Raw genomic sequence first — 27,929 nt, 5'->3', positions numbered from 1 at the left:
CAGCTTTGGAAAGGCGCAGAAGGTAGCTGTACAACACTGGGATTGTGTGCGCAGCTTGACAACTGATAGGAAACAGTACCTTAGCACTCTCCTGACTTTTCCAATCACATGAACATTGCACTGGAAGCTGTTTTGGACAACTTTTCTTTGCTTCCTTCCAAACACTTGGCAGACCTCCGTGGAACGTTTAGAACACGATGGGAGATGTTTTCTGTGCTGGCACAGTTTTTCCTCGCCAGACATAGTGGAAAAGCTTTCTGCTAAGATGTAGACTACAAAAGACGCTAAAGACCAAGGTACGATGCTCTCCGGAGCTAAGCGCCGCTCCCGGGCGTCTTTCGGCAGAAGCCGCGCTAAGGCGAGCCCTGCGAGCGGCACAATCGTCTTTGCGCGAAGAAGCCGCTTCTTCGCCTCCGGGAGCCGGAGAGAGCGGCAGCTTCGGAAAGGCGCAGAAGGAAGCTGTACAACACTGGGATTGTGTGCGCAGCTTGCCAACTGATAGAAAACAGTACCTTACCACTCTCCTGACTTTTCCAATCACATGAACATTCCACTGGAAGCTGTTTTGGACAACTTTTCTTTGCTTCCTTCCAAACACTTGGCAGACCTCCGTGGAACGTCCAGAACACGATGGGAGATGTTTTCTGTGCTGGCACAGTTTTTCCTCGCCAGACATAGTGGAAAAGCTTTCTGCTAAGATGTAGACTACAAAAGACGCTAAAGACCAAGGTACGATGCTCTCCGGAGATAAGCGCTGCTCCCGGGCGTCTTTCGGCAGAAGCCTCGCTAAGGAGAGCCCTGCGAGCGGCACAATCGTCTTTGCGCGAAGAAGCCGCTTCTTCGCCTCCGGGAGCCGGAGAGAGCGGCAGCTTCGGAAAGGCGCAGAAGGAAGCTGTACAACACTGGGATTGTATGCGCAGCTTGCCAACTGATAGGAAACAGTACCTTACCACTCTCCTCACTTTTCCAATCACATGAACAGTTGACTGGATGCTGTTTTGGACAACTTCTCTGTGCTTCCTTCCAAACACCTGGCAAACCTCCGTGGAATGTCTAGAACACGATGAGAGCTGTTTTCTGTGCTGGCACAGTTTTTCCTCGCCAGACATAGTGGAAAAGCTTTCTGCTAAGATGTAGACTACAAAAGACGCTAAAGACCAAGGTACGATGCTCTCCGGAGCTAAGCGCCGCTCCCAGGCGTCTTTCGGCAGAAGCCGCGCTAAGGCGAGCCCTGCGAGCGGCACAATCGTCTTTGCGCGAAGAAGCCGCTTCTTCGCCTCCGGGAGCCGGAGAGAGCGGCAGCTTCGGAAAGGCGCAGAAGGAAGCTGTACAACACTGGGATTGTGTGCGCAGCTTGCCAACTGATAGAAAACAGTACCTTACCACTCTCCTGACTTTTCCAATCACATGAACATTCCACTGGAAGCTGTTTTGGACAACTTTTCTTTGCTTCCTTCCAAACACTTGGCAGACCTCCGTGGAACGTCCAGAACACGATGGGAGATGTTTTCTGTGCTGGCACAGTTTTTCCTCGCCAGACATAGTGGAAAAGCTTTCTGCTAAGATGTAGACTACAAAAGACGCTAAAGACCAAGGTACGATGCTCTCCGGAGATAAGCGCTGCTCCCGGGCGTCTTTCGGCAGAAGCCTCGCTAAGGAGAGCCCTGCGAGCGGCACAATCGTCTTTGCGCGAAGAAGCCGCTTCTTCGCCTCCGGGAGCCGGAGAGAGCGGCAGCTTCGGAAAGGCGCAGAAGGAAGCTGTACAACACTGGGATTGTGTGCGCAGCTTGCCAACTGATAGGAAACAGTACCTTCGCACTCTCCTGACTTTTCCAATCACATGAACATTCCACTGGAAGCTGTTTTGGACAACTTTTCTTTGCTTCCTTCCAAACACTTGGCAGACCTCCGTGGAACGTCTAGAACATGATGGGAGATGTTTTCTGTGCTGGCACAGTTTTTCCTAGCCAGACATAGTGGAAAAGCTTTCTGCTAAGATGTAGACTACAAAAGACGCTAAAGACCAAGGTACGATGCTCTCCGGAGCTAAGCGCCGCTCCCAGGCGTCTTTCGGCAGAAGCTGCGCTAAGGAGAGCCCTGCGAGCGACACAATCGTCTTTGCGCGAAGAAGTGGCTTCTTCGCCTCTGGGAGCAGGAGAGAGCGGCAGCTTCGGAAAGGCGCAGAAGTAAGCTGTACAACACTGGGATTGTGTGCGCAGCTTGCCAACTGATAGGAAACAGTACCTTACCACTCTCCTGACTTTTCCAATCACATGAACATTCCACTGGAAGCTGTTTTGGACAACTTTTCTTTGCTTCCTTCCAAACACTTGGCAGACCTCCGTGGAACGTCCAGAACACGATGGGAGATGTTTTCTGTGCTGGCACGGTTTTTCCTCGCCAGACATAGTAGAAAAGCTTTCTGCTAAGATGTAGACTACAAAAGACGCTAAAGACCAAGGTACGATGCTCTCCGGAGATAAGCGCTGCTCCCGGGCGTCTTTCGGCAGAAGCCTCGCTAAGGAGAGCCCTGCGAGCGGCACAATCGTCTTTGCGCGAAGAAGCCGCTTCTTCGCCTCCGGGAGCCGGAGAGAGCGGCAGCTTCGGAAAGGCGCAGAAGGAAGCTGTACAACACTGGGATTGTGTGCGCAGCTGGCCAACTGATAGAAAACAGTACCTTCGCACTCTCCTGACTTTTCCAATCACATGAACATTCCACTGGAAGCTGTTTTGGACAACTTTTCTTTGCTTCCTTCCAAACACTTGGCAGACCTCCTTGGAACGTCTAGAACACGATGGGAGCTGTTTTCTGTGCTGGCACAGTTTTTCCTCGCCAGACATAGTGGAAAAGCTTTCTGCTAAGATGTAGACTACAAAAGACGCTAAAGACCAAGGAACGATGCTCTCCGGAGCTAAGCGCCGCTCCCGGGCGTCTTTCGGCAGAAGCCGCGCTAAGGAGAGCCCTGCCAGCGGCACAATCGTCTTTGCGCGAAGAAGCCGCTTCTTCGCCTCCGGGAGCCGGAGAGAGCGGCAGCTTCGGAAAGGCGCAGAAGGAAGCTGTACAACACTGGGATTGTGTACACAGCTTGCCAACTGACACAAAACAGTACCTTACCACTCTCCTGACTTTTCCAATCACATGAACATTCCACTGGAAGCTGTTTTGGAGAACTTTTCTTTGCTTCCTTCCAAACACTTGGCAGACATCCGTGGAACGTCTAGAACACGATGGGAGAGGTTTTCTGTGCTGGCACAGTTTTTCCTCGCCAGACATAGTGGAAAAGATTTCTGCTAAGATGTAGACTACAAAAGACGCTAAAGACCAAGGTACGATGCTCTCCGGAGCTAACAGCCGCTCCAGGGCGTCTTTCGGCAGAAGCCGCGATAAGGAGAGCCCTGCGAGCGACACAATCGTCTTTGCGCGAAGAAGCCGCTTCTTCGCCTCCGGGAGCCGGAGAGAGCGGCAGCTTCGGAAAGGCGCAGAAGGAAGCTGTACAACACTGGGATTGTGTGCGCAGCTTGCCAACTGATAGAAAACAGTACCTTAGCGCTCTCCTGACTTTTCCAGTCACATGAACATTCGATTGGAAGCTGTTTTTGGACAACTTTTCTTTGCTTCCTTCCAAACACTTGGCAGACCTCTGTGGAACGTCGAGAACACGATGGGAGCTGTTTTCTGTGCTGGCACAGTTTTTCCTAGCCAGACATAGTGGAAAAGCTTTCTGCTAAGATGTAGACTACAAAAGACGCTAAAGACCAAGGTACGATGCTCTCCGGAGATAAGCGCTGCTCCCGGGCGTCTTTCGGCAGAAGCCGCGCTAAGGAGAGCCCTGCGAGCGGCACAATCGTCTTTGCGCGAAGAAGCCGCTTCTTCGCCTCCGGGAGCCGGAGAGAGCGGCAGCTTCGGAAAGGCGCAGAAGGAAGCTGTACAACACTGGGATTGTGTGCGCAGCTGGCCAACTGATAGAAAACAGTACCTTCGCACTCTCCTGAATTTTCCAATCACATGAACATTCCACTGGAAGCTGTTTTGGACAACTTTTCTTTGCTTCCTTCCAAACACTTGGCAGACCTCCGTGGAACGTCTAGAACACGATGGGAGCTGTTTTCTGTGCTGGCACAGTTTTTCCTAGACAGACATAGTGGAAAAGCTTTCTGCTAAGATGTAGACTACAAAAGACGCTAAAGACCAAGGTACGATGGCTCTCCGGAGCTAAGCGCCGCTCCCGGGCGTCTTTCGGCAGAAGCCGCGCTAAGGCGAGCCCTGCGAGCGGCACAATCGTCTTTGCACGAAGAAGCCGCTTCTTCGCCTCCGGGAGCCGGAGAGAGCGGCAGCTTCGGAAAGGCGCAGAAGGAAGTTGTACAACACTGGGATTGTGTGCGCAGCTTGCCAACTGATAGAAAACAGTACCTTACCACTCTCCTCACTTTTCCAATCACATGAACAGTTGACTGGATGCTGTTTTGGACAACTTCTCTGTGCTTCCTTCCAAACACCTGCCAAACCTCCGTGGAACGTCTAGAACACGATGAGAGCTGTTTTCTGTGCTGGCACAGTTTTTCCTCGCCAGACATAGTGGAAAAGCTTTCTGCTAAGATGAAGACTACAAAAGACGCTAAAGACCAAGGTACGATGCTCTCCGGAGCTAAACTCCGCTCCCGGGCGTCTTTCGGCAGAAGCCGCGCTAAGGAGAGCCCTGCGAGCGACACAATCGTCTTTGCGCGAAGAAGCCGCTTCTTCGCCTCCGGGAGCCGGAGAGAGCGGCAGCTTCGGAAAGGCGCAGAAGGAAGCTGTACAACACTGGGATTGTGTGCGCAGCTTGCCAACTGATAGAAAACAGTACCTTAGCGCTCTCCTGACTTTTCCAATCACATGAACATTCCACTGGAAGCTGTTTTGGACAACTTTTCTTTGCTTCCTTCCAAACACTTGGCAGACCTCCGTGGAACGTCTAGAACACGATGGGAGCTGTTTTCTGTGCTGGCACGGTTTTTCCTAGCCAGACATAGTGGAAAAGCTTTCTGCCAGGATGTAGACTACAAAAGACGCTAAAGACCAAGGTACGATGCTCTCCGGAGATAAGAGCCGCTCCGGGGCGTCTTTCGGCAGAAGCCGCGCTAAGGAGAGCCCTGCGAGCGGCACAATCGTCTTTGCGCGAAGAAGCCGCTTCTTCGCCTCCGGGAGCCGGAGAGAGCGGCAGCTTTGGGAAGGCGCAGAAGGTAGCTGTACAACACTGGGATTGTGTGCGCAGCTTGCCAACTGATAGGAAACAGTACCTTACCACTCTCCTGACTTTTCCAATCACATGAACATTGCACTGGAAGCTGTTTTGGACAACTTTTCTTTGCTTCCTTCCAAACACTTGGCAGACCTCCGTGGAACGTCCAGAACACGACGGGAGATGTTTTCTGTGCTGGCACAGTTTTTCCTCGCCAGACATAGTGGAAAAGCTTTCTGCTAAGATGTAGACTACAAAAGACGCTAAAGACGAAGCTACGATGCTCTCCGGAGCTAAACGCCGCTCCCGGGCGTCTTTCGGCAGAAGCCGCGCTAAGGAGAGCCCTGCGAGCGGCACAATCGTCTTTGCGCGTAGAAGCCGCTTCTTCGCCTCCGGGAGCCGGAGAGAGCGGCAGCTTCGGAAAGGCGCAGAAGGAAGCTGTACAACACTGGGATTGCGTGCGCAGCTTGCCAACTCATAGAAAACAGTACCTTAGCACTCTCCTGACTTTTCCAATCACATGAACAGTCGATTGGATGCTGTTTTGGACAACTTCTCTTTGCTTCCTTCCAAACACCAGGCAGACCTCCGTGGAACGTCTAGAACACGATGGGAGCTGTTTTCTGTGAAGGCACAGTTTTTCCTCGCCAGACATAGTGGAAAAGCTTTCTGCTAAGATGAAGACTACAAAAGACGCTAAAGACCAAGGTACGATGCTCTCCGGAGCTAAGCGCCGCTCCCGGGCGTCTTTCGGCAGAAGCCGCGCTAAGGAGAGCCCTGCGAGCGGCACAATCGTCTTTGCGCGAAGAAGCCGCTTCTTCGCCTCCGGGAGCCGGAGAGAGCGGCAGCTTTGGAAAGGCGCAGAAGGTAGCTGTACAACACTGGGATTGTGTGCGCAGCTTGACAACTGATAGGAAACAGTACCTTAGCACTCTCCTGACTTTTCCAATCACATGAACATTGCACTGGAAGCTGTTTTGGACAACTTTTCTTTGCTTCCTTCCAAACACTTGGCAGACCTCCGTGGAACGTTTAGAACACGATGGGAGATGTTTTCTGTGCTGGCACAGTTTTTCCTCGCCAGACATAGTGGAAAAGCTTTCTGCTAAGATGTAGACTACAACAGACGCTAAAGACGAAGGTACGATGCTCTCCGGAGCTAAACGCCGCTCCCGGGCGTCTTTCGGCAGAAGCCGAGTTAAGGAGAGCCCTGCGAGCGGCACAATCGACTTTGCGCGAAGAAGCCGCTTCTTCGCCTCCGGGAGCCGGAGAGAGCGGCAGCTTCGGAAAGGCGCAGAAGGAAGCTGTACAACACTGGGATTGTGTGCGCAGCTTGCCAACTGACTGAAAACAGTACCTTCGCACTCTCCTGACTTTTCCAATCACATGAACATTCGATTGGAAGCTGTTTTGGACAACTTTTCTTTGCTTCCTTCCAAACACTTGGCAGACCTCTGTGGAACGTCGAGAACACGATGGGAGCTCTTTTCTGTGCTGGCACAGTTTTTCCTAGCCAGACATAGTGGAAAAGCTTTCTGCTAAGATGTAGACTACAAAAGACGCTAAAGACCAAGGTACGATGGCTCTCCGGAGCTAAGCGCCGCTCCCGGGCGTCTTTCGGCAGAAGCCGCGCTAAGGAGAGCCCTGCGAGCGGCACAATCGTCTTTGCGCGAAGAAGCCGCTTCTTCGCCTCCGGGAGCCGGAGAGAGCGGCAGCTTCGGAAAGGCGCAGAAGGAAGCTGTACAACACTGGGATTGTGTGCGCAGCTTGCCAACTGATAGAAAACAGTACCTTCGCACTCTCCTGACTTTTCCAATCACATGAACAGTTGACTGGATGCTGTTTTGGACAACTTCTCTGTGCTTCCTTCCAAACACCTGCCAAACCTCCGTGGAACGTCTAGAACACGATGAGAGCTGTTTTCTGTGCTGGCACAGTTTTTCCTCGCCAGACATAGTGGAAAAGCTTTCTGCTAAGATGAAGACTACAAAAGACGCTAAAGACCAAGGTACGATGCTCTCCGGAGCTAAACTCCGCTCCCGGGCGTCTTTCGGCAGAAGCCGCGCTAAGGAGAGCCCTGCGAGCGACACAATCGTCTTTGCGCGAAGAAGCCGCTTCTTCGCCTCCGGGAGCCGGAGAGAGCGACAGCTTCGGAAAGGCGCAGAAGGAAGCTGTACAACACTGGGATTGTGTGCGCAGCTTGCCAACTGATAGAAAACAGTACCTTAGCGCTCTCCTGACTTTTCCAATCACATGAACATTCGATTGGAAGCTGTTTTGGACAACTTTTCTTTGCTTCCTTCCAAACACTTGGCAGACCTCTGTGGAACGTCGAGAAAACGATGGGAGCTGTTTTCTGTGCTGGCACAGTTTTTCCTAGCCAGACATAGTGGAAAAGCTTTCTGCTAAGATGTAGACTACAAAAGACGCTAAAGACCAAGGTACGATGGCTCTCCGGAGCTAAGCGCCGCTCCCGGGCGTCTTTCGGCAGAAGCCGCGCTAAGGAGAGCCCTGCGAGCGGCACAATCGTCTTTGCGCGAAGAAGCCGCTTCTTCGCCTCCGGGAGCCGGAGAGAGCGGCAGCTTCGGAAAGGCGCAGAAGGAAGCTGTACAACACTGGGATTGTTTGCGCAGCTGGCCAACTGATAGAAAACAGTACCTTACCACTCTCCTGACTTTTCCAATCACATGAACATTCCACTGGAAGCTGTTTTGGACAACTTTTCTTTGCTTCCTTCCAAACACTTGGCAGACCTCCGTGGAACGTCTAGAACACGATGGGAGCTGTTTTCTGTGCTGGCACGGTTTTTCCTAGCCAGACATAGTGGAAAAGCTTTCTGCTAAGATGTAGACTACAAAAGACGCTAAAGACCAAGGTACGATGGCTCTCCGGAGCTAAGCGCCGCTCCCGGGCGTATTTCGGCAGAAGCCGCGCTAAGGAGAGCCCTGCGAGCGGCACAATCGTCTTTGCGCGAAGAAGCCGCTTCTTCGCCTCCGGGAGCCGGAGAGAGCGGCAGCTTCGGAAAGGCGCAGAAGGAAGCTGTACAACACTGGGATTGCGTGCGCAGCTTGCCAACTCATAGAAAACAGTACCTTAGCACTCTCCTGACTTTTCCAATCACATGAACAGTCGATTGGATGCTGTTTTGGACAACTTCTCTTTGCTTCCTTCCAAACACCAGGCAGACCTCCGTGGAACGTCTAGAACACGATGGGAGCTGTTTTCTGTGAAGGCACAGTTTTTCCTCGCCAGACATAGTGGAAAAGCTTTCTGCTAAGATGAAGACTACAAAAGACGCTAAAGACCAAGGTACGATGCTCTCCGGAGCTAAGCGCCGCTCCCGGGCGTCTTTCGGCAGAAGCCGCGCTAAGGAGAGCCCTGCGAGCGGCACAATCGTCTTTGCGCGAAGAAGCCGCTTCTTCGCCTCCGGGAGCCGGAGAGAGCGGCAGCTTTGGAAAGGCGCAGAAGGTAGCTGTACAACACTGGGATTGTGTGCGCAGCTTGACAACTGATAGGAAACAGTACCTTAGCACTCTCCTGACTTTTCCAATCACATGAACATTGCACTGGAAGCTGTTTTGGACAACTTTTCTTTGCTTCCTTCCAAACACTTTGCAGACCTCCGTGGAACGTTTAGAACACGATGGGAGATGTTTTCTGTGCTGGCACAGTTTTTCCTCGCCAGACATAGTGGAAAAGCTTTCTGCTAAGATGTAGACTACAAAAGACGCTAAAGACGAAGGTACGATGCTCTCCGGAGCTAAACGCCGCTCCCGGGCGTCTTTCGGCAGAAGCCGAGTTAAGGAGAGCCCTGCGAGCGGCACAATCGACTTTGCGCGAAGAAGCCGCTTCTTCGCCTCCGGGAGCCGGAGAGAGCGGCAGCTTCGGAAAGGCGCAGAAGGAAGCTGTACAACACTGGGATTGTGTGCGCAGCTTGCCAACTGACTGAAAACAGTACCTTACCACTCTCCTGACTTTTCCAATCACATGAACATTCGATTGGAAGCTGTTTTGGACAACTTTTCTTTGCTTCCTTCCAAACACTTGGCAGACCTCTGTGGAACGTCGAGAACACGATGGGAGCTCTTTTCTGTGCTGGCACAGTTTTTCCTAGCCAGACATAGTGGAAAAGCTTTCTGCTAAGATGTAGACTACAAAAGACGCTAAAGACCAAGGTACGATGGCTCTCCGGAGCTAAGCGCCGCTCCCGGGCGTCTTTCGGCAGAAGCCGCGCTAAGGAGAGCCCTGCGAGCGGCACAATCGTCTTTGCGCGAAGAAGCCGCTTCTTCGCCTCCGGGAGCCGGAGAGAGCGGCAGCTTCGGAAAGGCGCAGAAGGAAGCTGTACAACACTGGGATTGTGTGCGCAGCTTGCCAACTGATAGAAAACAGTACCTTCGCACTCTCCTGACTTTTCCAATCACATGAACATTCCACTGGATGCTGTTTTGGACAACTTCTCTGTGCTTCCTTCTAAACACCTGGCAAACCTCCGTGGAACGTCTAGAACACGATGGGAGCTGTTTTCTGTGCTGGCACAGTTTTTCCTCGCCAGACATAGTGGAAAAGCTTTCTGCTAAGATGTAGACTACAAAAGACGCTAAAGACCAAGGTACGATGGCTCTCCGGAGCTAAGCGCCGCTCCTGGGCGTCTTTCGGCAGAAGCCGCGGTAAAGTGAGCCCTGCGAGCGGCACAATCGTCTTTGCGCGAAGAAGCCGCTTCTTCGCCTCCGGGAGCCGGAGAGAGCGGCAGCTTCGGAAAGGCGCAGAAGGAAGCTGTACAACACTGGGATTGTGTGCGCAGCTTGCCAACTGATAGGAAACAGTACCTTACCACTCTCCTCACTTTTCCAATCGCATGAACATTGCACTGGAAGCTGTTTTGGACAACTTCTCTGTGCTTCCTTCCAAACACCTGCCAAACCTCCGTGGAACGTCTAGAACACGATGAGAGCTGTTTTCTGTGCTGGCACAGTTTTACCTCGCCAGACATAGTGGAAAAGCTTTCTGCTAAGATGAAGACTACAAAAGACGCTAAAGACCAAGGTACGATGCTCTCCGGAGCTAAACTCCGCTCCCGGGCGTCTTTCGGCAGAAGCCGCGCTAAGGAGAGCCCTGCGAGCGACACAATCGTCTTTGCGCGAAGAAGCCGCTTCTTCGCCTCCGGGAGCCGGAGAGAGCGGCAGCTTCGGAAAGGCGCAGAAGGAAGCTGTACAACACTGGGATTGTGTGCGCAGCTTGCCAACTGATAGAAAACAGTACCTTACCACTCTCCTGACTTTTCCAGTCACATGAACATTCGATTGGAAGCTGTTTTGGACAAATTTTCTTTGCTGCCTTCCAAACACTTGGCAGACCTCTGTGGAACGTCGAGAACACGATGGGAGCTGTTTTCTGTGCTGGCACAGTTTTTCCTAGCCAGACATAGTGGAAAAGCTTTCTGCTAAGATGTAGACTACAAAAGACGCTAAAGACCAAGGTACGATGCTCTCCGGAGATAAGCGCTGCTCCCGGGCGTCTTTCGGCAGAAGCCGCGCTAAGGAGAGCCCTGCGAGCGGCACAATCGTCTTTGCGCGAAGAAGCCGCTTCTTCGCCTCCGGGAGCCGGAGAGAGCGGCAGCTTCGGAAAGGCGCAGAAGGAAGCTGTACAACACTGGGATTGTGTGCGCAGCTGGCCAACTGATAGAAAACAGTACCTTCGCACTCTCCTGAATTTTCCAATCACATGAACATTCCACTGGAAGCTGTTTTGGACAACTTTTCTTTGCTTCCTTCCAAACACTTGGCAGACCTCCGTGGAACGTCTAGAACACGATGGGAGCTGTTTTCTGTGCTGGCACAGTTTTTCCTAGACAGACATAGTGGAAAAGCTTTCTGCTAAGATGTAGACTACAAAAGACGCTAAAGACCAAGGTACGATGGCTCTCCGGAGCTAAGCGCCGCTCCCGGGCGTCTTTCGGCAGAAGCCGCGCTAAGGCGAGCCCTGCGAGCGGCACAATCGTCTTTGCGCGAAGAAGCCGCTTCTTCGCCTCCGGGAGCCGGAGAGAGCGGCAGCTTCGGAAAGGCGCAGAAGGAAGTTGTACAACACTGGGATTGTGTGCGCAGCTTGCCAACTGATAGAAAACAGTACCTTACCACTCTCCTCACTTTTCCAATCACATGAACAGTTGACTGGATGCTGTTTTGGACAACTTCTCTGTGCTTCCTTCCAAACACCTGCCAAACCTCCGTGGAACGTCTAGAACACGATGAGAGCTGTTTTCTGTGCTGGCACAGTTTTTCCTCGCCAGACATAGTGGAAAAGCTTTCTGCTAAGATGAAGACTACAAAAGACGCTAAAGACCAAGGTACGATGCTCTCCGGAGCTAAACTCCGCTCCCGGGCGTCTTTCGGCAGAAGCCGCGCTAAGGAGAGCCCTGCGAGCGACACAATCGTCTTTGCGCGAAGAAGCCGCTTCTTCGCCTCCGGGAGCCGGAGAGAGCGGCAGCTTCGGAAAGGCGCAGAAGGAAGCTGTACAACACTGGGATTGTGTGCGCAGCTTGCCAACTGATAGAAAACAGTACCTTAGCGCTCTCCTGACTTTTCCAATCACATGAACATTCGATTGGAAGCTGTTTTGGACAACTTTTCTTTGCTTCCTTCCAAACACTTGGCAGACCTCTGTGGAACGTCGAGAAAACGATGGGAGCTGTTTTCTGTGCTGGCACAGTTTTTCCTAGCCAGACATAGTGGAAAAGCTTTCTGCTAAGATGTAGACTACAAAAGACGCTAAAGACCAAGGTACGATGGCTCTCCGGAGCTAAGCGCCGCTCCCGGGCGTCTTTCGGCAGAAGCCGCGCTAAGGAGAGCCCTGCGAGCGGCACAATCGTCTTTGCGCGAAGAAGCCGCTTCTTCGCCTCCGGGAGCCGGAGAGAGCGGCAGCTTCGGAAAGGCGCAGAAGGAAGCTGTACAACACTGGGATTGTGTGCGCAGCTGGCCAACTGATAGAAAACAGTACCTTACCACTCTCCTGACTTTTCCAATCACATGAACATTCCACTGGAAGCTGTTTTGGACAACTTTTCTTTGCTTCCTTCCAAACACTTGGCAGACCTCCGTGGAACGTCTAGAACACGATGGGAGCTGTTTTCTGTGCTGGCACGGTTTTTCCTAGCCAGACATAGTGGAAAAGCTTTCTGCCAGGATGTAGACTACAAAAGACGCTAAAGACCAAGGTACGATGCTCTCCGGAGATAAGAGCCGCTCCGGGGCGTCTTTCGGCAGAAGCCGCGCTAAGGAGAGCCCTGCGAGCGGCACAATCGTCTTTGCGCGAAGAAGCCGCTTCTTCGCCTCCGGGAGCCGGAGAGAGCGGCAGCTTTGGGAAGGCGCAGAAGGTAGCTGTACAACACTGGGATTGTGTGCGCAGCTTGCCAACTGATAGGAAACAGTACCTTACCACTCTCCTGACTTTTCCAATCACATGAACATTGCACTGGAAGCTGTTTTGGACAACTTTTCTTTGCTTCCTTCCAAACACTTGGCAGACCTCCGTGGAACGTCCAGAACACGACGGGAGATGTTTTCTGTGCTGGCACAGTTTTTCCTCGCCAGACATAGTGGAAAAGCTTTCTGCTAAGATGTAGACTACAAAAGACGCTAAAGACGAAGCTACGATGCTCTCCGGAGCTAAACGCCGCTCCCGGGCGTCTTTCGGCAGAAGCCGCGCTAAGGAGAGCCCTGCGAGCGGCACAATCGTCTTTGCGCGTAGAAGCCGCTTCTTCGCCTCCGGGAGCCGGAGAGAGCGGCAGCTTCGGAAAGGCGCAGAAGGAAGCTGTACAACACTGGGATTGCGTGCGCAGCTTGCCAACTCATAGAAAACAGTACCTTAGCACTCTCCTGACTTTTCCAATCACATGAACAGTCGATTGGATGCTGTTTTGGACAACTTCTCTTTGCTTCCTTCCAAACACCAGGCAGACCTCCGTGGAACGTCTAGAACACGATGGGAGCTGTTTTCTGTGAAGGCACAGTTTTTCCTCGCCAGACATAGTGGAAAAGCTTTCTGCTAAGATGAAGACTACAAAAGACGCTAAAGACCAAGGTACGATGCTCTCCGGAGTTAAGCGCCGCTCCCGGGCGTCTTTCGGCAGAAGCCGCGCTAAGGAGAGCCCTGCGAGCGGCACAATCGTCTTTGCGCGAAGAAGCCGCTTCTTCGCCTCCGGGAGCCGGAGAGAGCGGCAGCTTTGGAAAGGCGCAGAAGGTAGCTGTACAACACTGGGATTGTGTGCGCAGCTTGACAACTGATAGGAAACAGTACCTTAGCACTCTCCTGACTTTTCCAATCACATGAACATTGCACTGGAAGCTGTTTTGGACAACTTTTCTTTGCTTCCTTCCAAACACTTGGCAGACCTCCGTGGAACGTTTAGAACACGATGGGAGATGTTTTCTGTGCTGGCACAGTTTTTCCTCGCCAGACATAGTGGAAAAGCTTTCTGCTAAGATGTAGACTACAACAGACGCTAAAGACGAAGGTACGATGCTCTCCGGAGCTAAACGCCGCTCCCGGGCGTCTTTCGGCAGAAGCCGAGTTAAGGAGAGCCCTGCGAGCGGCACAATCGACTTTGCGCGAAGAAGCCGCTTCTTCGCCTCCGGGAGCCGGAGAGAGCGGCAGCTTCGGAAAGGCGCAGAAGGAAGCTGTACAACACTGGGATTGTGTGCGCAGCTTGCCAACTGACTGAAAACAGTACCTTCGCACTCTCCTGACTTTTCCAATCACATGAACATTCGATTGGAAGCTGTTTTGGACAACTTTTCTTTGCTTCCTTCCAAACACTTGGCAGACCTCTGTGGAACGTCGAGAACACGATGGGAGCTCTTTTCTGTGCTGGCACAGTTTTTCCTAGCCAGACATAGTGGAAAAGCTTTCTGCTAAGATGTAGACTACAAAAGACGCTAAAGACCAAGGTACGATGGCTCTCCGGAGCTAAGCGCCGCTCCCGGGCGTCTTTCGGCAGAAGCCGCGCTAAGGAGAGCCCTGCGAGCGGCACAATCGTCTTTGCGCGAAGAAGCCGCTTCTTCGCCTCCGGGAGCCGGAGAGAGCGGCAGCTTCGGAAAGGCGCAGAAGGAAGCTGTACAACACTGGGATTGTGTGCGCAGCTTGCCAACTGATAGAAAACAGTACCTTCGCACTCTCCTGACTTTTCCAATCACATGAACAGTTGACTGGATGCTGTTTTGGACAACTTCTCTGTGCTTCCTTCCAAACACCTGCCAAACCTCCGTGGAACGTCTAGAACACGATGAGAGCTGTTTTCTGTGCTGGCACAGTTTTTCCTCGCCAGACATAGTGGAAAAGCTTTCTGCTAAGATGAAGACTACAAAAGACGCTAAAGACCAAGGTACGATGCTCTCCGGAGCTAAACTCCGCTCCCGGGCGTCTTTCGGCAGAAGCCGCGCTAAGGAGAGCCCTGCGAGCGACACAATCGTCTTTGCGCGAAGAAGCCGCTTCTTCGCCTCCGGGAGCCGGAGAGAGCGGCAGCTTCGGAAAGGCGCAGAAGGAAGCTGTACAACACTGGGATTGTGTGCGCAGCTTGCCAACTGATAGAAAACAGTACCTTAGCGCTCTCCTGACTTTTCCAATCACATGAACATTCGATTGGAAGCTGTTTTGGACAACTTTTCTTTGCTTCCTTCCAAACACTTGGCAGACCTCTGTGGAACGTCGAGAAAACGATGGGAGCTGTTTTCTGTGCTGGCACAGTTTTTCCTAGCCAGACATAGTGGAAAAGCTTTCTGCTAAGATGTAGACTACAAAAGACGCTAAAGACCAAGGTACGATGGCTCTCCGGAGCTAAGCGCCACTCCCGGGCGTCTTTCGGCAGAAGCCGCGCTAAGGAGAGCCCTGCGAGCGGCACAATCGTCTTTGCGCGAAGAAGCCGCTTCTTCGCCTCCGGGAGCCGGAGAGAGCGGCAGCTTCGGAAAGGCGCAGAAGGAAGCTGTACAACACTGGGATTGTGTGCGCAGCTGGCCAACTGATAGAAAACAGTACCTTACCACTCTCCTGACTTTTCCAATCACATGAACATTCCACTGGAAGCTGTTTTGGACAACTTTTCTTTGCTTCCTTCCAAACACTTGGCAGACCTCCGTGGAACGTCTAGAACACGATGGGAGCTGTTTTCTGTGCTGGCACGGTTTTTCCTAGCCAGACATAGTGGAAAAGCTTTCTGCTAAGATGTAGACTACAAAAGACGCTAAAGACCAAGGTACGATGGCTCTCCGGAGCTAAGCGCCGCTCCCGGGCGTATTTCGGCAGAAGCCGCGCTAAGGAGAGCCCTGCGAGCGGCACAATCGTCTTTGCGCGAAGAAGCCGCTTCTTCGCCTCCGGGAGCCGGAGAGAGCGGCAGCTTTGGGAAGGCGCAGAAGGTAGCTGTACAACACTGGGATTGTGTGCGCAGCTTGCCAACTGATAGGAAACAGTACCTTACCACTCTCCTGACTTTTCCAATCACATGAACATTGCACTGGAAGCTGTTTTGGACAACTTTTCTTTGCTTCCTTCCAAACACTTGGCAGACCTCCGTGGAACGTCCAGAACACGACGGGAGATGTTTTCTGTGCTGGCACAGTTTTTCCTCGCCAGACATAGTGGAAAAGCTTTCTGCTAAGATGTAGACTACAAAAGACGCTAAAGACGAAGCTACGATGCTCTCCGGAGCTAAACGCCGCTCCCGGGCGTCTTTCGGCAGAAGCCGCGCTAAGGAGAGCCCTGCGAGCGGCACAATCGTCTTTGCGCGTAGAAGCCGCTTCTTCGCCTCCGGGAGCCGGAGAGAGCGGCAGCTTCGGAAAGGCGCAGAAGGAAGCTGTACAACACTGGGATTGCGTGCGCAGCTTGCCAACTCATAGAAAACAGTACCTTAGCACTCTCCTGACTTTTCCAATCACATGAACAGTCGATTGGATGCTGTTTTGGACAACTTCTCTTTGCTTCCTTCCAAACACCAGGCAGACCTCCGTGGAACGTCTAGAACACGATGGGAGCTGTTTTCTGTGAAGGCACAGTTTTTCCTCGCCAGACATAGTGGAAAAGCTTTCTGCTAAGATGAAGACTACAAAAGACGCTAAAGACCAAGGTACGATGCTCTCCGGAGCTAAGCGCCGCTCCCGGGCGTCTTTCGGCAGAAGCCGCGCTAAGGAGAGCCCTGCGAGCGGCACAATCGTCTTTGCGCGAAGAAGCCGCTTCTTCGCCTCCGGGAGCCGGAGAGAGCGGCAGCTTTGGAAAGGCGCAGAAGGTAGCTGTACAACACTGGGATTGTGTGCGCAGCTTGACAACTGATAGGAAACAGTACCTTAGCACTCTCCTGACTTTTCCAATCACATGAACATTGCACTGGAAGCTGTTTTGGACAACTTTTCTTTGCTTCCTTCCAAACACTTGGCAGACCTCCGTGGAACGTTTAGAACACGATGGGAGATGTTTTCTGTGCTGGCACAGTTTTTCCTCGCCAGACATAGTGGAAAAGCTTTCTGCTAAGATGTAGACTACAAAAGACGCTAAAGACGAAGGTACGATGCTCTCCGGAGCTAAACGCCGCTCCCGGGCGTCTTTCGGCAGAAGCCGAGTTAAGGAGAGCCCTGCGAGCGGCACAATCGACTTTGCGCGAAGAAGCCGCTTCTTCGCCTCCGGGAGCCGGAGAGAGCGGCAGCTTCGGAAAGGCGCAGAAGGAAGCTGTACAACACTGGGATTGTGTGCGCAGCTTGCCAACTGACTGAAAACAGTACCTTACCACTCTCCTGACTTTTCCAATCACATGAACATTCGATTGGAAGCTGTTTTGGACAACTTTTCTTTGCTTCCTTCCAAACACTTGGCAGACCTCTGTGGAACGTCGAGAACACGATGGGAGCTCTTTTCTGTGCTGGCACAGTTTTTCCTAGCCAGACATAGTGGAAAAGCTTTCTGCTAAGATGTAGACTACAAAAGACGCTAAAGACCAAGGTACGATGGCTCTCCGGAGCTAAGCGCCGCTCCCGGGCGTCTTTCGGCAGAAGCCGCGCTAAGGAGAGCCCTGCGAGCGGCACAATCGTCTTTGCGCGAAGAAGCCGCTTCTTCGCCTCCGGGAGCCGGAGAGAGCGGCAGCTTCGGAAAGGCGCAGAAGGAAGCTGTACAACACTGGGATTGTGTGCGCAGCTTGCCAACTGATAGAAAACAGTACCTTCGCACTCTCCTGACTTTTCCAATCACATGAACATTCCACTGGATGCTGTTTTGGACAACTTCTCTGTGCTTCCTTCTAAACACCTGGCAAACCTCCGTGGAACGTCTAGAACACGATGGGAGCTGTTTTCTGTGCTGGCACAGTTTTTCCTCGCCAGACATAGTGGAAAAGCTTTCTGCTAAGATGTAGACTACAAAAGACGCTAAAGACCAAGGTACGATGGCTCTCCGGAGCTAAGCGCCGCTCCTGGGCGTCTTTCGGCAGAAGCCGCGGTAAAGTGAGCCCTGCGAGCGGCACAATCGTCTTTGCGCGAAGAAGCCGCTTCTTCGCCTCCGGGAGCCGGAGAGAGCGGCAGCTTCGGAAAGGCGCAGAAGGAAGCTGTACAACACTGGGATTGTGTGCGCAGCTTGCCAACTGATAGGAAACAGTACCTTACCACTCTCCTCACTTTTCCAATCGCATGAACATTGCACTGGAAGCTGTTTTGGACAACTTCTCTGTGCTTCCTTCCAAACACCTGCCAAACCTCCGTGGAACGTCTAGAACACGATGAGAGCTGTTTTCTGTGCTGGCACAGTTTTACCTCGCCAGACATAGTGGAAAAGCTTTCTGCTAAGATGAAGACTACAAAAGACGCTAAAGACCAAGGTACGATGCTCTCCGGAGCTAAACTCCGCTCCCGGGCGTCTTTCGGCAGAAGCCGCGCTAAGGAGAGCCCTGCGAGCGACACAATCGTCTTTGCGCGAAGAAGCCGCTTCTTCGCCTCCGGGAGCCGGAGAGAGCGGCAGCTTCGGAAAGGCGCAGAAGGAAGCTGTACAACACTGGGATTGTGTGCGCAGCTTGCCAACTGATAGAAAACAGTACCTTACCACTCTCCTGACTTTTCCAGTCACATGAACATTCGATTGGAAGCTGTTTTGGACAAATTTTCTTTGCTGCCTTCCAAACACTTGGCAGACCTCTGTGGAACGTCGAGAACACGATGGGAGCTGTTTTCTGTGCTGGCACAGTTTTTCCTAGCCAGACATAGTGGAAAAGCTTTCTGCTAAGATGTAGACTACAAAAGACGCTAAAGACCAAGGTACGATGGCTCTCCGGAGCTAAGCGCCGCTCCCGGGCGTCTTTCGGCAGAAGCCGCGCTAAAGTGAGCCCTGCGAGCGGCACAATCGTCTTTGCGCGAAGAAGCCGCTTCTTCGCCTCCGGGAGCCGGAGAGAGCGGCAGCTTCGGAAAGGCGCAGAAGGAAGCTGTACAACACTGGGATTGTGTGCGCAGCTTGCCAACTGATAGAAAACAGTACCTTCGCACTCTCCTGACTTTTCCAATCACATGAACATTCCACTGGATGCTGTTTTGGACAACTTCTCTGTGCTTCCTTCTAAACACCTGGCAAACCTCCGTGGAACGTCTAGAACACGATGGGAGATGTTTTCTGTGCTGGCACAGTTTTTCCTCGCCAGACATAGTGGAAAAGCTTTCTGCTAAGATGTAGACTACAAAAGACACTAAAGACCAAGGTACGATGCTCTCCGGAGATAAGCGCTGCTCCCGGGCGTCTTTCGGCAGAAGCCGCGCTAAGGAGAGCCCTGCGAGCGGCACAATCGTCTTTGCGCGAAGAAGCCGCTTCTTCGCCTCCGGGAGCCGGAGAGAGCGGCAGCTTCGGAAAGGCGCAGAAGGAAGCTGTACAACACTGGGATTGTGTGCGCAGCTGGCCAACTGATAGAAAACAGTACCTTCGCACTCTCCTGAATTTTCCAAACACATGAACATTCCACTGGAAGCTGTTTTGGACAACTTTTCTTTGCTTCCTTCCAAACACTTGGCAGACCTCCGTGGAACGTCTAGAACACGATGGGAGCTGTTTTCTGTGCTGGCACAGTTTTTCCTAGCCAGACATAGTGGAAAAGCTTTCTGCTAAGATGTAGACTACAAAAGACGCTAAAGACCAAGGTACGATGGCTCTCCGGAGCTAAGCGCCGCTCCCGGGCGTCTTTCGGCAGAAGCCGCGCTAAGGCGAGCCCTGCGAGCGGCACAATCGTCTTTGCGCGAAGAAGCCGCTTCTTCGCCTCCGGGAGCCGGAGAGAGCGGCAGCTTCGGAAAGGCGCAGAAGGAAGTTGTACAACACTGGGATTGTGTGCGCAGCTTGCCAACTGATAGAAAACAGTACCTTACCACTCTCCTCACTTTTCCAATCACATGAACAGTTGACTGGATGCTGTTTTGGACAACTTCTCTGTGCTTCCTTCCGAACACCTGCCAAAGCTCCGTGGAACGTCTAGAACACGATGAGAGCTGTTTTCTGTGCTGGCACAGTTTTTCCTCGCCAGACATAGTGGAAAAGCTTTCTGCTAAGATGAAGACTACAAAAGACGCTAAAGACCAAGGTACGATGCTCTCCGGAGCTAAACTCCGCTCCCGGGCGTCTTTCGGCAGAAGCCGCGCTAAGGAGAGCCCTGCGAGCGACACAATCGTCTTTGCGCGAAGAAGCCGCTTCTTCGCCTCCGGGAGCCGGAGAGAGCGGCAGCTTCGGAAAGGCGCAGAAGGAAGCTGTACAACACTGGGATTGTGTGCGCAGCTTGCCAACTGATAGAAAACAGTACCTTAGCGCTCTCCTGACTTTTCCAGTCACATGAACATTCGATTGGAAGCTGTTTTGGACAACTTTTCTTTGCTTCCTTCCAAACACTTGGCAGACCTCTGTGGAACGTCGAGAAAACGATGGGAGCTGTTTTCTGTGCTGGCACAGTTTTTCCTAGCCAGACATAGTGGAAAAGCTTTCTGCTAAGATGTAGACTACAAAAGACGCTAAAGACCAAGGTACGATGGCTCTCCGGAGCTAAGCGCCGCTCCCGGGCGTCTTTCGGCAGAAGCCGCGCTAAGGAGAGCCCTGCGAGCGGCACAATCGTCTTTGCGCGAAGAAGCCGCTTCTTCGCCTCCGGGAGCCGGAGAGAGCGGCAGCTTCGGAAAGGCGCAGAAGGAAGCTGTACAACACTGGGATTGTGTGCGCAGCTGGCCAACTGATAGAAAACAGTACCTTACCACTCTCCTGACTTTTCCAATCACATGAACATTCCACTGGAAGCTGTTTTGGACAACTTTTCTTTGCTTCCTTCCAAACACTTGGCAGACCTCCGTGGAACGTCTAGAACACGATGGGAGCTGTTTTCTGTGCTGGCACGGTTTTTCCTAGCCAGACATAGTGGAAAAGCTTTCTGCTAAGATGTAGACTACAAAAGACGCTAAAGACCAAGGTACGATGGCTCTCCGGAGCTAAGCGCCGCTCCCGGGCGTATTTCGGCAGAAGCCGCGCTAAGGAGAGCCCTGCGAGCGGCACAATCGTCTTTGCGCGAAGAAGCTGCTTCTTCGCCTCCGGGAGCCGGAGAGAGCGGCAGCTTTGGGAAGGCGCAGAAGGTAGCTGTACAACACTGGGATTGTGTGCGCAGCTTGCCAACTGATAGGAAACAGTACCTTAGCACTCTCCTGACTTTTCCAATCACATGAACATTGCACTGGAAGCTGTTTTGGACAACTTTTCTTTGCTTCCTTCCAAACACTTGGCAGACCTCCGTGGAACGTCCAGAACACGACGGGAGATGTTTTCTGTGCTGGCACAGTTTTTCCTCGCCAGACATAGTGGAAAAGCTTTCTGCTAAGATGTAGACTACAAAAGACGCTAAAGACGAAGCTACGATGCTCTCCGGAGCTAAACGCCGCTCCCGGGCGTCTTTCGGCAGAAGCCGCGCTAAGGAGAGCCCTGCGAGCGGCACAATCGTCTTTGCGCGAAGAAGCCGCTTCTTCGCCTCCGGGAGCCGGAGAGAGCGGCAGCTTCGGAAAGGCGCAGAAGGAAGCTGTACAACACTGGGATTGCGTGCGCAGCTTGCCAACTCATAGAAAACAGTACCTTAGCACTCTCCTGACTTTTCCAATCACATGAACAGTCGATTGGATGCTGTTTTGGACAACTTCTCTTTGCTTCCTTCCAAACACCAGGCAGACCTCCGTGGAACGTCTAGAACACGATGGGAGCTGTTTTCTGTGAAGGCACAGTTTTTCCTCGCCAGACATAGTGGAAAAGCTTTCTGCTAAGATGAAGACTACAAAAGACGCTAAAGACCAAGGTACGATGCTCTCCGGAGCTAAGCGCCGCTCCCGGGCGTCTTTCGGCAGAAGCCGCGCTAAGGAGAGCCCTGCGAGCGGCACAATCGTCTTTGCGCGAAGAAGCCGCTTCTTCGCCTCCGGGAGCCGGAGAGAGCGGCAGCTTTGGAAAGGCGCAGAAGGTAGCTGTACAACACTGGGATTGTGTGCGCAGCTTGCCAACTGATAGGAAACAGTACCTTAGCACTCTCCTGACTTTTCCAATCACATGAACATTGCACTGGAAGCTGTTTTGGACAACTTTTCTTTGCTTCCTTCCAAACACCTGGCAGACCTCCGTGGAACGTTTAGAACACGATGGGAGATGTTTTCTGTGCTGGCACAGTTTTTCCTCGCCAGACATAGTGGAAAAGCTTTCTGCTAAGATGTAGACTACAACAGACGCTAAAGACGAAGCTACGATGCTCTCCGGAGCTAAACGCCGCTCCCGGGCGTCTTTCGGCAGAAGCCGAGTTAAGGAGAGCCCTGCGAGCGGCACAATCGACTTTGCGCGAAGAAGCCGCTTCTTCGCCTCTGGGAGCCGGAGAGAGCGGCAGCTTCGGAAAGGCGCAGAAGGAAGCTGTACAACACTGGGATTGTGTGCGCAGCTTGCCAACTGACTGAAAACAGTACCTTACCACTCTCCTGACTTTTCCAATCACATGAACATTCGATTGGAAGCTGTTTTGGACAACTTTTCTTTGCTTCCTTCCAAACACTTGGCAGACCTCTGTGGAACGTCGAGAACACGATGGGAGATGTTTTCTGTGCTGGCACAGTTTTTCCTAGCCAGACATAGTGGAAAAGCTTTCTGCTAAGATGTAGACTACAAAAGACGCTAAAGACCAAGGTACGATGGCTCTCCGGAGCTAAGCGCCGCTCCCGGGCGTCTTTCGGCAGAAGCCGCGCTAAGGAGAGCCCTGCGAGCGGCACAATCGTCTTTGCGCGAAGAAGCCGCTTCTTCGCCTCCGGGAGCCGGAGAGAGCGGCAGCTTCGGAAAGGCGCAGAAGGAAGCTGTACAACACTGGGATTGTGTGCGCAGCTTGCCAACTGACTGAAAACAGTACCTTCGCACTCTCCTGACTTTTCCAATCACATGAACATTCCACTGGAAGCTGTTTTGGACAACTTTTCTTTGCTTCCTTCCAAACACTTGGCAGACCTCCGTGGAACGTCTAGAACACGATGGGAGCTGTTTTCTGTGCTGGCACAGTTTTTCCTCGCCAGACATAGTGGAAAAGCTTTCTGCTAAGATGTAGACTACAAAAGACGCTAAAGACCAAGGTACGATGGCTCTCCGGAGCTAAGCGCCGCTCCTGGGCGTCTTTCGGCAGAAGCCGCGGTAAAGTGAGCCCTGCGAGCGGCACAATCGTCTTTGCGCGAAGAAGCCGCTTCTTCGCCTCCGGGAGCCGGAGAGAGCGGCAGCTTCGGAAAGGCGCAGAAGGAAGCTGTACAACACTGCGATTGTGTGCGCAGCTTGCCAACTGATAGGAAACAGTACCTTACCACTCTCCTCACTTTTCCAATCACATGAACATTGCACTGGAAGCTGTTTTGGACAACTTCTCTGTGCTTCCTTCCAAACACCTGCCAAACCTCCGTGGAACGTCTAGAACACGATGAGAGCTGTTTTCTGTGCTGGCACAGTTTTACCTCGCCAGACATAGTGGAAAAGCTTTCTGCTAAGATGTAGACTACAAAAGACGCTAAAGACCAAGGTACGATGCTCTCCGGAGCTAAACTCCGCTCCCGGGCGTCTTTCGGCAGAAGCCTCGCTAAGGAGAGCCCTGCGAGCGACACAATCGTCTTTGCGCGAAGAAGCCGCTTCTTCGCCTCCGGGAGCCGGAGAGAGCGGCAGCTTCGGAAAGGCGCAGAAGGAAGCTGTACAACACTGGGATTGTGTGCGCAGCTTGCCAACTGATAGAAAACAGTACCTTAGCGCTCTCCTGACTTTTCCAATCACATGAACATTCGATTGGAAGCTGTTTTGGACAACTTTTCTTTGCTTCCTTCCAAACACTTGGCAGACCTCTGTGGAACGTCGAGAAAACGATGGGAGCTGTTTTCTGTGCTGGCACAGTTTTTCCTAGCCAGACATAGTGGAAAAGCTTTCTGCTAAGATGTAGACTACAAAAGACGCTAAAGACCAAGGTACGATGGCTCTCCGGAGCTAAGCGCCGCTCCCGGGCGTCTTTCGGCAGAAGCCGCGCTAAGGAGAGCCCTGCGAGCGGCACAATCGTCTTTGCGCGAAGAAGCCGCTTCTTCGCCTCCGGGAGCCGGAGAGAGCGGCAGCTTCGGAAAGGCGCAGAAGGAAGCTGTACAACACTGGGATTGTGTGCGCAGCTGGCCAACTGATAGAAAACAGTACCTTACCACTCTCCTGACTTTTCCAATCACATGAACATTCCACTGGAAGCTGTTTTGGACAACTTTTCTTTGCTTCCTTCCAAACACTTGGCAGACCTCCGTGGAACGTCTAGAACACGATGGGAGCTGTTTTCTGTGCTGGCACGGTTTTTCCTAGCCAGACATAGTGGAAAAGCTTTCTGCCAGGATGTAGACTACAAAAGACGCTAAAGACCAAGGTACGATGCTCTCCGGAGATAAGAGCCGCTCCGGGGCGTCTTTCGGCAGAAGCCGCGCTAAGGAGAGCCCTGCGAGCGGCACAATCGTCTTTGCGCGAAGAAGCCGCTTCTTCGCCTCCGGGAGCCGGAGAGAGCGGCAGCTTTGGGAAGGCGCAGAAGGTAGCTGTACAACACTGGGATTGTGTGCGCAGCTTGCCAACTGATAGGAAACAGTACCTTACCACTCTCCTGACTTTTCCAATCACATGAACATTGCACTGGAAGCTGTTTTGGACAACTTTTCTTTGCTTCCTTCCAAACACTTGGCAGACCTCCGTGGAACGTCCAGAACACGACGGGAGATGTTTTCTGTGCTGGCACAGTTTTTCCTCGCCAGACATAGTGGAAAAGCTTTCTGCTAAGATGTAGACTACAAAAGACGCTAAAGACGAAGCTACGATGCTCTCCGGAGCTAAACGCCGCTCCCGGGCGTCTTTCGGCAGAAGCCGCGCTAAGGAGAGCCCTGCGAGCGGCACAATCGTCTTTGCGCGTAGAAGCCGCTTCTTCGCCTCCGGGAGCCGGAGAGAGCGGCAGCTTCGGAAAGGCGCAGAAGGAAGCTGTACAACACTGGGATTGCGTGCGCAGCTTGCCAACTCATAGAAAACAGTACCTTAGCACTCTCCTGACTTTTCCAATCACATGAACAGTCGATTGGATGCTGTTTTGGACAACTTCTCTTTGCTTCCTTCCAAACACCAGGCAGACCTCCGTGGAACGTCTAGAACACGATGGGAGCTGTTTTCTGTGAAGGCACAGTTTTTCCTCGCCAGACATAGTGGAAAAGCTTTCTGCTAAGATGAAGACTACAAAAGACGCTAAAGACCAAGGTACGATGCTCTCCGGAGTTAAGCGCCGCTCCCGGGCGTCTTTCGGCAGAAGCCGCGCTAAGGAGAGCCCTGCGAGCGGCACAATCGTCTTTGCGCGAAGAAGCCGCTTCTTCGCCTCCGGGAGCCGGAGAGAGCGGCAGCTTTGGAAAGGCGCAGAAGGTAGCTGTACAACACTGGGATTGTGTGCGCAGCTTGACAACTGATAGGAAACAGTACCTTAGCACTCTCCTGACTTTTCCAATCACATGAACATTGCACTGGAAGCTGTTTTGGACAACTTTTCTTTGCTTCCTTCCAAACACTTGGCAGACCTCCGTGGAACGTTTAGAACACGATGGGAGATGTTTTCTGTGCTGGCACAGTTTTTCCTCGCCAGACATAGTGGAAAAGCTTTCTGCTAAGATGTAGACTACAACAGACGCTAAAGACGAAGGTACGATGCTCTCCGGAGCTAAACGCCGCTCCCGGGCGTCTTTCGGCAGAAGCCGAGTTAAGGAGAGCCCTGCGAGCGGCACAATCGACTTTGCGCGAAGAAGCCGCTTCTTCGCCTCCGGGAGCCGGAGAGAGCGGCAGCTTCGGAAAGGCGCAGAAGGAAGCTGTACAACACTGGGATTGTGTGCGCAGCTTGCCAACTGACTGAAAACAGTACCTTCGCACTCTCCTGACTTTTCCAATCACATGAACATTCGATTGGAAGCTGTTTTGGACAACTTTTCTTTGCTTCCTTCCAAACACTTGGCAGACCTCTGTGGAACGTCGAGAACACGATGGGAGCTCTTTTCTGTGCTGGCACAGTTTTTCCTAGCCAGACATAGTGGAAAAGCTTTCTGCTAAGATGTAGACTACAAAAGACGCTAAAGACCAAGGTACGATGGCTCTCCGGAGCTAAGCGCCGCTCCCGGGCGTCTTTCGGCAGAAGCCGCGCTAAGGAGAGCCCTGCGAGCGGCACAATCGTCTTTGCGCGAAGAAGCCGCTTCTTCGCCTCCGGGAGCCGGAGAGAGCGGCAGCTTCGGAAAGGCGCAGAAGGAAGCTGTACAACACTGGGATTGTGTGCGCAGCTTGCCAACTGATAGAAAACAGTACCTTCGCACTCTCCTGACTTTTCCAATCACATGAACAGTTGACTGGATGCTGTTTTGGACAACTTCTCTGTGCTTCCTTCCAAACACCTGGCAGACCTCCGTGGAACGTCTAGAACACGATGAGAGCTGTTTTCTGTGAAGGCACAGTTTTTCCTCGCCAGACATAGTGGAAAAGCTTTCTGCTAAGATGAAGACTACAAAAGACGCTAAAGACCAAGGTACGATGCTCTCCGGAGCTAAACTCCGCTCCCGGGCGTCTTTCGGCAGAAGCCGCGCTAAGGAGAGCCCTGCGAGCGACACAATCGTCTTTGCGCGAAGAAGCCGCTTCTTCGCCTCCGGGAGCCGGAGAGAGCGGCAGCTTCGGAAAGGCGCAGAAGGAAGCTGTACAACACTGGGATTGTGTGCGCAGCTTGCCAACTGATAGAAAACAGTACCTTAGCGCTCTCCTGACTTTTCCAATCACATGAACATTCGATTGGAAGCTGTTTTGGACAACTTTTCTTTGCTTCCTTCCAAACACTTGGCAGACCTCTGTGGAACGTCGAGAAAACGATGGGAGCTGTTTTCTGTGCTGGCACAGTTTTTCCTAGCCAGACATAGTGGAAAAGCTTTCTGCTAAGATGTAGACTACAAAAGACGCTAAAGACCAAGGTACGATGGCTCTCCGGAGCTAAGCGCCACTCCCGGGCGTCTTTCGGCAGAAGCCGCGCTAAGGAGAGCCCTGCGAGCGGCACAATCGTCTTTGCGCGAAGAAGCCGCTTCTTCGCCTCCGGGAGCCGGAGAGAGCGGCAGCTTCGGAAAGGCGCAGAAGGAAGCTGTACAACACTGGGATTGTGTGCGCAGCTGGCCAACTGATAGAAAACAGTACCTTACCACTCTCCTGACTTTTCCAATCACATGAACATTCCACTGGAAGCTGTTTTGGACAACTTTTCTTTGCTTCCTTCCAAACACTTGGCAGACCTCCGTGGAACGTCTAGAACACGATGGGAGCTGTTTTCTGTGCTGGCACGGTTTTTCCTAGCCAGACATAGTGGAAAAGCTTTCTGCTAAGATGTAGACTACAAAAGACGCTAAAGACCAAGGTACGATGGCTCTCCGGAGCTAAGCGCCGCTCCCGGGCGTATTTCGGCAGAAGCCGCGCTAAGGAGAGCCCTGCGAGCGGCACAATCGTCTTTGCGCGAAGAAGCCGCTTCTTCGCCTCCGGGAGCCGGAGAGAGCGGCAGCTTTGGGAAGGCGCAGAAGGTAGCTGTACAACACTGGGATTGTGTGCGCAGCTTGCCAACTGATAGGAAACAGTACCTTACCACTCTCCTGACTTTTCCAATCACATGAACATTGCACTGGAAGCTGTTTTGGACAACTTTTCTTTGCTTCCTTCCAAACACTTGGCAGACCTCCGTGGAACGTCCAGAACACGACGGGAGATGTTTTCTGTGCTGGCACAGTTTTTCCTCGCCAGACATAGTGGAAAAGCTTTCTGCTAAGATGTAGACTACAAAAGACGCTAAAGACGAAGCTACGATGCTCTCCGGAGCTAAACGCCGCTCCCGGGCGTCTTTCGGCAGAAGCCGCGCTAAGGAGAGCCCTGCGAGCGGCACAATCGTCTTTGCGCGTAGAAGCCGCTTCTTCGCCTCCGGGAGCCGGAGAGAGCGGCAGCTTCGGAAAGGCGCAGAAGGAAGCTGTACAACACTGGGATTGCGTGCGCAGCTTGCCAACTCATAGAAAACAGTACCTTAGCACTCTCCTGACTTTTCCAATCACATGAACAGTCGATTGGATGCTGTTTTGGACAACTTCTCTTTGCTTCCTTCCAAACACCAGGCAGACCTCCGTGGAACGTCTAGAA

The sequence above is a fragment of the Ammospiza caudacuta genome, chromosome 2, assembly GCF_027887145.1.
Source record: "Ammospiza caudacuta isolate bAmmCau1 chromosome 2, bAmmCau1.pri, whole genome shotgun sequence".
Taxonomy (NCBI): domain Eukaryota; kingdom Metazoa; phylum Chordata; class Aves; order Passeriformes; family Passerellidae; genus Ammospiza; species Ammospiza caudacuta.
This window is presented reverse-complemented; position numbering follows the sequence as displayed.